The sequence below is a fragment of the Ovis aries genome, chromosome 3 (assembly GCF_016772045.2).
Source record: "Ovis aries strain OAR_USU_Benz2616 breed Rambouillet chromosome 3, ARS-UI_Ramb_v3.0, whole genome shotgun sequence".
NCBI classification, from domain to species: domain Eukaryota; kingdom Metazoa; phylum Chordata; class Mammalia; order Artiodactyla; family Bovidae; genus Ovis; species Ovis aries.
The window spans coordinates 162,651,601-162,663,905 of record NC_056056.1 but is presented as its reverse complement, the minus strand read 5'-3'; the positions used below and the strand labels follow the sequence as shown (position 1 = coordinate 162,663,905).

At 48.7% G+C, this 12,305-nt stretch overlaps 1 pseudogene; it reads right to left on the bottom strand.

The window, feature by feature from the left end:
* Window positions 1-340: 340 nt before the first annotated feature.
* Window positions 341-11,859, bottom strand: LOC114113635 (retinol dehydrogenase 16-like; annotated as a pseudogene).
* Window positions 11,860-12,305: the final 446 nt, after the last annotated feature.

Sequence of the window (12,305 nt, the reverse complement as noted above, 5' to 3'; positions counted from 1 at the left end):
GAAGAAGTGGACAGAGCCAAAGCACAGGGGACTGAAAGCCCCAGTGTCTCATGTCCTCCCCACAGTACGGCTGTTCACAGCTGATATGGGTCATAACGCACAAGGGACAGACTGAAGACGTAAGCATCAACCCCAGTTCCTCAAGCACAATATGTCTCTTCCTAATTTCCCCAAGTCCTAAGCAATGATGCAAGCAAAGCCTGGGGAGTGGGTGGGGTGTGAAGTGGAATGTGTGTTCTGGTCCCCTGAGAATCCCCCTCTCCACTCTATTTCCCTTCCTCCATGTGTTCTTTCCCCACCCAGGACCGAACTTCCCACTACCATGAACCCCACTCTTGCATTACAGGGCCTTAGCAGGCCCAGAGTAACCCCAGTACATCATGAGATCCACCAGGAAGCCGGGCGGGTAGCTCATGGGGAGATAGAAGAACTTGGCGTCCCAGCCAGCTGAGTCTCTGGTGTGGGGGTGGCAGGTGGTCAGAGCATCCTCCATGCAGTCGGTCACCAAGGACAGATTTCCAGCCCACAGTGGCTTCAGTAAATCGGATGTCTTCATGATTGTACAGAAGGACACTCCATCCTGGTTATTCCCATTTTCCAGCCCTCCCACTTCCAGATCAACTTGACTTCCCCAAAATTCTGTTCTCTTCCAAAATCATGGTCCATATCAAATCAATAGATATCACTGCAATGTATCCTAGCACATAGCAAAAAATACACTTAGACACTAAGTTAGTGTCCTCTAGTACCTTTCCAGGGAATACATATACTACACACTGGAAATAGAGGCACCTGAGAAAAGGTGGTGCTAACACCAGTGTGACTCAGCTGATAAAGAATTCGCCTGCAATGTGGGAGACCTGGGATTGATCCCTGGGTTGGGAAGTTCCCCTGAAGAAGGGAAAGACTACCCACTCCAGTATTCTGGCCTGGAGAATTCCATGGACTCTATAGTCCATTGGGTCACAAAGAGTTGGACACGACTGAGTGACTTACTTTCACAACACCACCTTGCCATGATTCCAGGGATGTATCCCTTGTGGCATCAGTCTCCTTTCCAAATAAAAGTGTTTCTGAAGAGAAACTGTTCTCTAGAACTACGAAGCCTCGATCCTTCCCTTCTGTCACCAGTTGACCAATCAGAGACCTTGAGGATGAGCTCATATCCCCACTATGGGGGTAAATGAGAGCCTGGAGGATGGAACTGAGACTGGAGGAGGCACTAATGATGCATTTCTGAATATTTTCCCAAAGCACACAGCTAACTCACAGTCAGCAAGGAAGTTGTCATCATAGAGTTCCTGGATCTCTGGGCTGGCATGATCCCATGATGCCTGGACAGTTCCATTAAACACCTCACCTTGGATCATATTGGTCAGGAAGTAACTGGGCTCAACCATAGCCAGTTTCACTTCAAAGTAGGAGAGCTCCCTCCTGGAATATAGACAGGACGAGGGGCAATGGCTAGAGATGTCGTGCAAGAAGAACATGAAAGAACAGTCAGACACCAGTACAGGCCTGGGTGAGATGGGCTGGGAGCTCTCAGAAGTTGGAGATACAGAAGCCAGGGAGAGAAGCTCATGGTGATGTTACTGCTTCTTTATAGAGTTTGACCATTTTCCCGAGTATTTTACACCGCGTGCCTATCAGCTCTGCATCCTACCAAATGTGCTGCAGAGCATCACTTAAATGTTGTCACCTCCTATTGCTCTTACTCCAATCAATCACCATGTTTGCACATTGTGTCTTTCCATATACCACATCCCTCGTCTCCCCTCTCCCACCCCAGGAACCCCTGTCCTCTAAGAAGCATCCACCAGTCTGTGGACAGAGCTCCCATACATCAGAGCCAGTGGTCTCTACCACTTATTTGACAGGGTAACTCTCCTGACCAATTGCTTCAAGGGGTACACATCCCCCCAGGGCTTCCAGAACATAAATACCATAGCAGTTGAGCATGTGAAAGGCCTGCACAGCCAAAACATATCCGTTATTGTGCCTCCAATAATTTCCAACCATGGGCCCTCCTGCAAGGCAGGAATAAGTTGAGTCAAACCCTATAGGTTGGGGACCAACTGGGGAAGGAAAACATATGAACATGCTTCTCATCAAAGAGACCTACACAGTGAGAGGGACCTAGAAGGAAGAGTCAATAGGTCTGTGATGTATGAAAATACTGGTAGAACCCCCACCTTAACCCCTTCCCTGCCTCAGTGCTCAGAAGGAGGAGAAGAGAAGAAGGGCCTCCCCCCGCAGACCATTACCTGAGGGAGTCCAAGAAGGGCTCCACGCGGTACTTGAACATGCAGTAGCCTCCACCAAAGAGAGCCAGCTGGCCCATTATGCTGGAGATGTTAGCCACATAGCCCCTCCTTTTCCGCCCCAGGGTCAGCAGACTCAGGGTCATGTCAATCACCCCCAAGAGGTTAACATCCAGAATCTTCACAAAGTCCTGTTTGATCAACCACTGATTGGGTGCCGTCATTGTGCAAATGCCGGGTTTATTCACCAGACCCCAGAGTCCTGGGAAGAGTGAGGATGAGAGGGCAACACTGTGTGGTCCCAGGAGAGAGGACTGAGCCACGGTGCCATTCACCCTCTGACCCGGAAGGACTTTAGGAGAGAGGCTGCAGGGGAGGGGCTGGAGCAGACCATGGGGGTCTGGGGAGTCCAGACCCTGTGAGCAGTGGGAGGACAGGAGGTGTGCCTTCCTCCTGACTCAGTCTTCACACCCTGCCCATGGCCTGGTGACAAGGAAGAAGTATCCCAGTGTTGATGAAGGCAGGTATTGAGCTTGAGGAAATCTAGTGGGTCTATAGTCTGGAACTCAAGAGTGAAGTTTTGGGTTTCCACAGTCCATGGTGTCTTTGAAAGTGAAAGTCAGTAAGTTGTGTACAACTCTTAGTGACCCCAGGGACTATAGAGTCCATGGAATTCTCCAATCCAGAATACTGAGTGGGCAGCCTTTCCCTTCTCCAGGGATCTTCCCAACCCAGGGATCGAACCCAGGTCTCCCACATTACAGGCAGATTCTTTACCAGCTGAGCTATCAATGGTGTCTTTGAACACTAATAAATATTCCCCAGCTTTCAAGATTTTCTGACAGCTTCAGGACTGAGTGCTCAACAGTTAGTATGAGGAAAAGAGAGGAAACATAGACAATGAGGATGGGTGGGGAAGTGAGGAAAAAAGGAATCAAGAGATGAAGACAAAAACAAAAAAAGATGACCGTAACTGAGTGCAGATTGGTTGGGTGAAATAGACCTGAGATCTCAGGATTGAGGGAATTTAGTGGCAGACCTGGTATTGACCTCTAGGACCTGGGCTTGAAATCTGCACTTCAATACTGAGCAATGTGTCTCAGGAATCTGGAGAATTCCAAGGGCTATTTTGGGGGAGAGCAGGGATGCCTCTCCTTACCCTTAACACCCAGAGCACAGAGTTCACCCCCTACCCCAGAAAACTCCACCTTCTCCTCCCACTCACACAGGAGGCCACCCTGGCTTCATCTTCTTGGTGCAAATTCACCCAGCTTAAAGGAAACCACTTGCAAGAATCCAAGACACAATCCCAAGGTTTTAAAGTAATCCTTTAGCAACCATAGGCCTCATGGCAGCAGCAGCAGGCATTTGAGGTTGCTGGGGTAAGAGAACCAGAAGTTCCACACAGAGAGCTGAGTCCCTGCCCTGCTCGGCAACATTCCTAACTTGTAGGATGAATACAGTTCAACCATCTGTTATCAAAGACACAATCAATGTACACGGTTATAGTGTAGAGATATCATTTATGTGGAATATGGTGAATAAAATGTAGGAAATAATTATGTATCATACCATGAAGTACTTTTTAGTAAGTGATGTTATTTTAATGTGTAGTATTTTCTCAGTCACAATTTATGATGTTTTTGAAGAAATTTTTATCATGTTCTAAATCCATGTATTTACATATAGTAGAAAGAAAAGGATAAATATGTGCAAATATAAGACCATGTATATCAAAATACTAATAGCCCTTATCTCTTGGTGGTGAGATTTTCAGTGTTTGGCATATCTCTCAGTTTCCACAATGATCATTCTTTCATCACTTGGAAGAAAGAAACTGAAGTTCTCTCCTTCCACTGCAAAATACAGGCAGATTCTAAGAATTAAAAAAAAAAAAAAAAGCAGTAGAGAAAAGAAGAAAAGCAGAAAGCAGAGAGAGAAAGTGACTCCATAGTAGTTACTTGAATTCCCCTAGATAAGCCCTGAGAACTCAGTATCATTATTTGAAAGTAAGTGACATTAAAAGCCAAGTGGGATGCCTATGGGTCACCAACAAGAACATGATCAAGTGCTGAGAACACAGCCCAGCTCCAGTGCTCCCCTCCAACCCCCTTGCAGCCTTTCAACCAGAGCCTCCACCTCCACCCCTCCTCCAGAAAGTCCACCCTGATCACCCTGCTCACTCAGCAGCAAGAAACCCAGACTTTCTGCTAAGACAGGAGGGGATACCAGACAGATATTCTACAAGGACACTGTCTCATCAGGGAAATCTCTCTCCCAAAAACTGCAAACACTCAAGGTCAGGAGGTGGGTGTGACGGATGGAAGAGGCTCGTCTAGTCAGCTGGGTGAGGTGAAGAAGGCAAGTGGGACCTCACATCCAGGAAAACACCTTGGATTATTCCCCAAGGAGCTAACAACGGGTCTCCCCTCACACAGAGAGAAGTACACAAACAAAAAATGTGGGTGGTACCTCTGTCTCCCACACACTCCTTCACCCACTTGGTGGCCGCAGAGACACTCTGTCTTGGTGACGTCCAGGATCGCCGTCTGCAGCCTGTCGCTGTCTGCTTCCTCAGTTGCTCGGCTCCCTGCTCTGTCAGACACGCAGCCAGGACCCTCAAGCCTCTCAGGTCCAGCTGCCTGGCCAGCAGGCACCCAAAGCTCGAACCACAGCCCGTGATGAAGACAAACTTGTCTTCCTAGTAACAGTGCAGGAGGTAGTACAAGCCCACGAGGACCACCAGGTACAGCCACGTGGGTTTGTAGGGGACAGGCACACACAGGTTGGGGTGAATAGTGTCTGGTTAGTGATCAGACAGAAGAAATTAAGAACATGCACGAAGGTAATTGGCCAGCCAGCCTCCAGACTTTCTGGAATGGAGTTCTGAAGATTTCCTATTTACCTTCTTCAGTGATTATGACTGACTCTGATCCCAGTACTTGCTTTTGGCTTTTTGGCACAATTAATGCACTTCTCATTGATACTACTGCATTTCCAACACAAACCCTTAAGGAGGACAGTACTTTTCCCACCTCAGTTTCCTGGTCCTTGCACTCCTGCCTGTTTCCCTCTGCCCACCTCTGCCTTCTCAGTCCTCACACAGCCACAAACATGTTAGAAATTTTGGATCCCAGGTTTCATGGTTCACAACCAAATTGTTCCCTTTTTCTTATTGAAGGCTATGACTTGGGTCTCTTAGACTAGGAACATTCTTACACTTGGAATCAAGACACATGTGACTTTAAAACCCAACTTTTCTGCCAACTAGCTGTGTGACCCTGGGCAGCTGGCTTAGCCTCTGATCTGGTTCCCTCCTCTCCCTCAGCTCACAGAATTCGCTCCTAAAAGACTACGTCCCCTCAGCCTCTCTAGGATTAGAAGGAGGAGGCAAAAGGGAATAAGGTGTCTCCTGATTCAGTGGCTCTCTGGATTAAAAAGATGTTCAGAAGAGCAGTGGGGGTGTCTGAGACAAAGAGAGGGGACATGAAGGGAATGAAGGGACACAGGCAATGGGGAGACTTCTCCCAGGTGCTGGGATGGGTGCTGGAAGGACTCACACGAAGCTGCTCTAACAGGTGTTCCATTTTATCTCCAAGAAATTCTGTCCACATACCTGAGCGCTGGGTTCCATTGCCCTCTCCCCTTCTGTGCTCAGACCCTGCCCTGCCCAGCACCATACACAGAATCCAGACCAAACAGACGTGGAGAAAAGACTGATTTGAACCTTGATATCTTATCATTAATTGGAATGCTGACTCCCCCAAGCAGGGAGTTAAATAATTGGAAATGAATTAGTTCAATTTGTATGAGGGTTGATGCTGGGAGGGATTGGGGGCAGGAGGAGAAGGGGACGACAGAGGAAGAGATGGCTGAATGGCATCACTGACTCAGTGGACGCGAGTCGAGTGAACTCCGGGAGTTGGTGATGGACAGGGAGGACTGGTGTGCTGTGATTCATGGGGTCGCAAAGAGTCGGACACAACTGAGCGACTGAACTGAACTGAACTGAACTGATGATGGAGAGGAGTAGCGAGCTGCCCGCTCAGGAGACTGAGGAAAGGACCGGAGACTGGATCCAGAGCAGCTGTGCATGCAGGGGATTCACAGAGATGGGGAGGATACTATTCAGTAACTGGGCTGGACCACCAGGGGCACTGAGCTGGTGAGCGAGGCAGGGGCGGAAGGAGCCGGGGTCAGAGCCCTGGACATCTCCTCACCATCCATGTTTATCACAGCTCCGACTCCAGATCAGGAAAGACGATGGGCACTGGGTGGAAGGAGAGGATTCTCCAATGACACAGAGGTGCTAATGCCCCTGGAGCCCATCCCAGCAGCCAGGAAACACAGAGAGGAGGACAGATTCAGCCTCTTGTGGTCACTGCCACCTGCAGGGTGCTGACTGCCGGTGGCAATCTGCAGCAGTAATGGAAAGGATGGTCCTGCAGAAAGCAGCCTCTACCTGCTTCCTGGGTGACCAGCAGGACCCTTCCACAGGGGTTTCCCAAAAGGTGAGGAAAAAGAAGGCCAGGGTGGAGGATGGTGCCTTGGAAACTGTCAGGGGAAAATGCAAGTCTTATACAAACACTAACCCTGTTAAAGACGAAGGTTGTGGTTTCTTTACTTGGAAGAAACAGGAGATTTTTTTCTCTGACCATGAATTCCTTCACTGTAAATTCCCATGGGTCCATGCAGTAGCCCCATCCCACTCCTCACACCATCAGCTTCCCTTTTGTGAGTCTTGAAAGTCATGTGATGACTTGCAGGGTCTCAAGGAGCTTCAAACTCCTGTTCCAGGTGGGTACAATAACAGGCAGGTCGGGAGAGAGCAGTAAGAGGCAGGGGCTGGGGTGACACTCACCTGGGATCTGCAGGGACCAGAGCAAGAAAACTTTCAGAGGAGATACTGTCAGGGAGACTCACTGACAAGAATCTCTGCATCTTATGTCCTCGGAGGGGTAGTCTGGCCAGATTCCAGGGCAGAACCTCTGACCCACATGTGACCCAGAGCTGACGCACATACCCCTTGGTGTAGCCCCAGAGCATCTCAGCGGGGAGCACTGTGAAGCATAAGGCCACCCCCCACCCACTGCCTGTTCTACACCCAGGACACGTCCTCTGAGCAGGTGGTGTAGGTAACAAATGGGGGAGCAGGAAGGGGTAGGGAGTGAGGGCAAACTGTGCAAGCTTGTTTCCAGCTCCACTGTCTGAAGTGGAGACTCTAAAAAGTGGAAATAGGTCAGTGTGTTAAGGTGATTGGAGGTGTTGGGGAGTCACTGACCACAGGCAACTCACAAAGGCCAGGCCAGCCCAGGGAAAGAGTGACAGCACCTTCCCTTTGGCACTCTGGATCACTTTGGATGTTCATAGCATGGGTTCCTGCTCCTGCATACGTCCATCAGAGCAGACCTAGCTCCCCCCTCAAGGAAGGCGGCCTGGAAAAAGGAGGAATGGGGCTCTGCTGAGGGTCCAGGCTGAGAATGTGAGCTGGTGTGCCCTGCACCTTTTTTCCAGTGCGTTTGTTGTTCTGCCTTGTCTGAGTTGGGGGCGGTGAGTCACAGTCCCCAGAGTTGGCCATGGAACTTATCCCAGTGTAGCTCTGTGTCCCCCAATCCCTTGTAGGACCAGCAAGGAGAGTCAGGGTTTGTAACCTCACAATTTCTCTGACATTCTGTAGAGGATTGCTGGAGATGAGTCCAGACCTCCTGAACACATACTCCCAAGGCATAAAGTGTATCATTGATGCTTTACTTGATTTCAGTTGGTTTGGAAGGTCCGACGGTGTGTGTGTGTAAATAAAAATATGAAAATATAGGGTCTTCAGATCAAGCAAGAAGCCCTAGATTTGCATTGAAGAGGAGAACGTGGATCGACCTTGAGGGTCTGACACACCACAGCCTGAAGGATTCAGAGATCCTTGAGGATCCTCCTGGTCACGCTCATCTCTTCAGCAGTCCCCTCTCTGACACCAAGCCTTTAAAACAGGTTTGAATTCACTGGTCCTATAGCATCTGACCTCGCTCTCTGTTTACTCAAAAATGGTGATATTGTTCCATAAAATAAGGTTCCTGTAAACATGCCATAATCTCAGTTTTGAACAAAAAGAGATAAAGTTTCAGTTTTTTAGTTGACTCTTGGTGAAGTCCCTCCCACTCCAATTTGCCCTCAGCCCAGGTATCTGTATGACTGTACAAATACCTTCTCCACTGAGTCCATACTCAGACCATCATGACAGCAGACGACACACAGAGAGCAAGGGTCTCTGGAAGCACTGGGACATCAGGGGAATTCCTGCTCTGATCACAGTAGGTGCTCAGTAAGTGTTAGCAGAAAACATAAGACCGGGCCCCAGAAGTGACTCTCACGCTCCTCCACTGGAGGGCGGTGGGAGATTATCTGGGCTGGGGGACCTGGCAGGTGGCAAAGGATGGAGGGTAGTGATTCTACAGGAGGGGATGGCAGGAGGACCGCAGGGAAGCTTCTGGTGAGAGAGAGGCTACATGTCCCCAGGGAAGGGTTTGGGCCCTGCCTCTCCCTTACAGACCTCTCCTTGTTTGTCCATCCTTGTCTTAATCCTGGGACCCTAGTTCACACGATAAGCCCCAGAAAGACACATTAGCCCCTCGCTTCTGCAGACAAAGGGATGACCTCACTGCCGTCTTCAGACCCTCCTCAGGTTGCCCCACGCACCCCTACACGTCCGCGAGGTCACCTGACTCTTCGTCTCACAGACACACACCCACCACTGCCCAAGGCAGTGGTCACAGTCACCGGGCCTGGGTAAACATCTCAACTTTTATTTTAAGGGATATAATCAATGATTATATTATAATAATCAATGATTATTACATAAACAATAATCATGATTTCAAGAAGAAAACAAGAATTGGTTTCTGTGGAGGATACTGCTTTCCAGCCAAAGTTGGCTGAGTTGGCATCTGGGCTGGTGTGTCAGACTTGTGGTCAGCCCCCACACACACTCCTGGCTACAAGTATCTTTAGGGAAGAAGGGTTTTTACCTCCCATGTCCATTTCCATCCAGTGGGAGGGGGAGACTGGCCAGGGCCAAGGCACACCTGGAAGAGGTGGACAGGGCCAGAAGATGGGGAGGCCGGGACCCTCTCAGCTGTTCACACCCTCCAGACAATGCAGATTCCTCAGGGTGGCAGGAGGGCCATAAGTTTCAGAGCCTTGAGAGGCTGATCAAGGAACAGAAACAGATGAGAGCTATTGATCTTAGTTTCTCACTACAAAACATCTTCCTACTATCCCTGAGTCCTAAGTAATGTCCCAAGAAGAAGTCTGGGGAGGAGGTGGGAGTGAGGTGGGATGGGTGTCCTGGTGACATGAGAACTCCACACTCTGCTCTCCACTCTATTTCCCTCCCCCAACGCATCCTCTCCACACTCTGTACGCAACTCCCCCCTGCAATGCACCCCAGTCTTGGGTTACAGGGCCTTAGTAGGCTGGGGGTTTCTCCAGTACACCATGAGATCCACCAGGAAGCTGGGCAGGTAGCTCATGGGGAGGTAGATGAACTTGGCATCCCAGCCAGGTGAGTATCGGGTACGGGGGTGGCAGGCAGTCAGGGCATGCTTCATGCACTCTGTCACCAAGGACAGATCCTGGCAGCAGGTTGTCTCCAACAAGTCGACTGATTTAATGACTGTCCAGAAGGAGACAGAATCCAGGTATATTTCTACCTCCAACCATTCTGACTTAGGGATCAGCTTACGTAGCAATGTTCTTAAGAATCCCTAGACCACCTAACTTGAATCAACCTACATTGTCAAATGAGTCCCCCAACTCTTACATCAAGAGCAATGGTTCCACACGAAGGCACATCTAACTCCATTCTGAGAATATCTGGACTACAGAAACTGCAAATGTCTACAAACAATAAATGTCACAACACGAAAACCAGCTGTCCCAAGGCCAGCTTGCCATGACTACACAGGGTCTTCCCTCTCTGGCTTCAGTTTCCTTCCAATAATAATAAGGGGTTCATGAAGACAGTGGTCCCCATATCTACCAAGCCTGGAGCTTATTGTGCTGGTTTCTGTCATACATCAGCATGAATCAACCATGGGTGTACATGTGTCCCACCCTTCTTGAACCTCCCTCCTACCTGTCACTCTATCCCACCTCTCTGGGTCACAGAGCACCTGATTTGAGCTCCTTGGGTCATACAGCAAATTTCCTTAGCTACCCATCCGACATATGGTAATTTATATTGATACTGATGAACCTTCTAGCAGAGTAGCAATGGAGACATGGACAGAGTGAACAGACACAGTGGGGAAGGAGAGGGTGGGAGGAACTGAGAGAATCTTAAGGTCTGAAAGGAAACACTTAGTAACCACAGGCCTCAGTGAGGGGCAGCGGGAGCAGGCACTCAGGGTTGCTGGGGCAGGAGTGCCAGAAATATCCACACAGAGAGCTGAGTTCCTCCTCCGCTCAGAAGCACGCCTGCCTTGTAGGAAGAATATTCTCCAACCATTTACAATCAGCACATACAGTTATAGTGCAGGGACTTGGGTAAAAACATCTCAACCTTACTGAGATATCATTTGTGTTGAATATGGTGAATTAAAGGTAGGAAATAATTATGTATCATACCATAAAATACTTTTTAGTAAATAATGCTATTTATAAGTATAGTATCTTCTCAAGCATAATCTATGATGCTTTTGAAGAAATTTTTGAAATGTTCTAAATCTACAGATATTCATTTAGTGTAAAGAAAAGGATACTAACATGTGACAACAGAAAACCATGTATGTCAAAATGTTAATATTACCTCAGAAGGTGAGATATTCGTGTTTGTTCTAAATCCCTTCACATTTGTGAGTTTCCACAATGACCATGTTTTAGATTTCTAGTAAGATAAGAGAAATTAAAGTTCTTTCCTTCCTTTGCAAAACTCGGAACAATTGTAGTAATAAAAAGAAAAAGCAGAAGAAGAAAAACAGAAAAAAGAGAGAGAGGAAGTGACCGTATAGTAGTTTTCTGACTTCCTATGACAAGTCTTCAGAGCGCAGTGTCATCCCCCAAAATAGGTAACATTTAAATCCAAGTCAGACTAATATGCTTCAGCAGCAAGAACGTGATCAAGTGCTGACAACACAGCCCAGCTCCACGGTTGCCCACAAACCAGGCAACTGAGCAGACTTCCAGCCAAAGTCGCTATTTCCACTCCATCTCCAGAAACTGAGACCTGATCACCCTGCTCACTCAGCAGCAAGAAACTAGGTATTTTTGCGAGAGCAGAGGTGCCACCCAACAGCGAGTCTGCACCCCCTGGCCGCCCCTGCAGAGCTTCAAGTTCCGGAGGTGGGGGTGGGGGATGAAGGAGGCTCCTCTGTCAGCTGGGTGAGGTGAAGAAGGCAGGTGGGACTTCAAGTCCTGGGAAACACCTTGGGAATTCCCAGTCAGTTGAAAAGGGGTCTCAACCTTTACAGAGAGAGAAGAAATAAAGAAACACAAAAGAAATGTGGGTGGTACCTCTGTCCCCCACACACTCCTTCACCCACTGCCTCTCCTGGTACCAGCGCAGGAGGTAGTATAGGCCCACAAGGACCGCCAGGTACAGCCACATGGCTCCCGGGGGACAGACACACAGGGGTTGGTGTGAAGCAGAGGCTGGCTAGTGGTCAGGCAGGAGAAATTAAGAACATGCACGATGATAGTTGGCTGGTCAGCCTCCAGGCTCTCTGGCTCTCTGGATGGAGTTCCCATAGTGATTTAGATTTTCCTGTTCACCCTCTTCAGTGACTGTGACTGACTCTGACCCTGATACATGCTCTTGGTACACTTAACCCATTTCTAACAGATGTCATTGCATTTACAACACAGCCTCTTAAGGATGACAATAGTTTTCCCAACCACCTCTGTCTGATCCTCCCACTCCTCCCTGTTTCCCTCTGCCCAAATTTCAACCCCCGTCCTCACACCCCACACATTAGAACACTTACATTCCTGGTTTCATGGTTCACAACTACCTTCTTCCCTTTTGACAATTCAAGTCTGGGGCCTGTGTCTTCT